Raw genomic sequence first — 1,689 nt, 5'->3', positions numbered from 1 at the left:
GACATATAAATGTGAAGCATCTGCTTGGCGTTTCCACACACTACCACATATGGTAGTGAGAGGAAAAAAAAAAAAAATAGGATGTCAAGCAGACATCCTAAGAAAACTAACAACAAGACAAATGGTTAGATGAAGAATACAAAGACCTAAGAAAGGAATTGAGAAACCTATCTAACCAAAAACATAGAGACCCTGAAAACCTGAGCCTACGCCTTAACTATGGTAAATCACTAAAACAACACAGAAATACACTACGGAAAAAGAAGGAACAGCACGTCAGAAATCAGCTCAATGTAATTGAAGAATCCATAGAATCTAACCACTTCTGGGAAAATTTAAACACACTAAACAAACAACAACACAAGGAGTTATCTATCCAAAACAGAGATGTATGGATAAGCCACCTCCAATCTTTTTGGCCCTATAACAAAGAACAAACAGTAAAAACATATACATTATCAATTACAAATCTTAGAATCAACTATTAAAGACTACCAGAACACACTGGATTCTCCAATTACGTTGAATGACCTACAGGACAAAATACAAACCCTTCAACCCAAAAAGGCCTGTGGTGTTGATGGTATCTTAAATGAAATGATCAAATATACAGACCACAAATTCCAATTGGCTATACATAAAGTCTTTAACATCATCCTCAGCTCTGGCATCTTCCCCAATATTTGTAACCAAGGACTGATCACCCCAATCCACAAAAGTGGAGACAAAGTTGACCCCAATAACTACCGTGGGATATGCGTCAACAGCAACCTTGGGAAAATCCTCTGCATTATCATTAACAGCAAACTCATACATTTCCTCAGTGATAACAATGTACTGAGAAAATGTCAAATTGGCTTTTACCAAATTACCGTACGACAGACCATGTATTCACCCTGCACACCCTAATTGGAAAACAAACCAAAACAAAGGCAAAGTCTTCTCATGCTTTTGACTCAGGGTCTGCTATATAAATTGATCGAAAGTGGTGTTGGGGGAAAAACATACGACATTATAAAATCCATGTTCACAAACAACAAGTGTGCAGTTAAAATTGGCAAACAACACACACATTTCTTTCCACAGGGCCGTGGGGTGAAACAGGGATGCAGCTTAAGCCCCCCCCCCTTTTCAACATATATATCAACGAATTGGCGAGGGCACTAGAACAGTCTGCAGCACCCGGCCTCACCATACTAGAATCTGAAGTCAAATGTCTACTGTTTGCTGACGATCTGGTGCTTCTGTTCCCAACCAAGGAGGGTCTACAGCAGCACCTAGATCTTCTGCACAGTAAATTTCAGTAAGACAAAAATAATGGTGTTCCAAAAGAAGGTCCAGTTGCAAGGACCACAAATACCATCTAGACACTATTGCCATAGAGCACACAAATAATTATACATAACTCATCCTAAACATCAGCACCACAAGGTAACTTCCACAAAGCTGTGAACAATCTGAGAGACAAGGCAAGAAGGGCCTCTACACCCTCCCAAATAGGATCTGGCTAAAAATACTTGAATCAGTTATTGCCCTTTGTGGTTGTGAGGTCTGAGGTCCGCTCACCAACCAAGAATTCACAAAAGCATCCTCAGTGTACAATGTAAAACACCAATACCTGACCACTGTGACTGACCCAAAATTAAGGAAAGCTTAGACTATGTACAGGCTCAGTGAGCATAGCCTTGC

This window comes from Salvelinus sp. IW2-2015, unplaced genomic scaffold (genome assembly GCF_002910315.2).
Source record: "Salvelinus sp. IW2-2015 unplaced genomic scaffold, ASM291031v2 Un_scaffold648, whole genome shotgun sequence".
Classification (NCBI taxonomy): Eukaryota; Metazoa; Chordata; class Actinopteri; order Salmoniformes; family Salmonidae; genus Salvelinus; species Salvelinus sp. IW2-2015.
The sequence above is the reverse complement of the archived record's forward strand: the minus strand, read 5'-3'. Positions refer to the sequence as shown.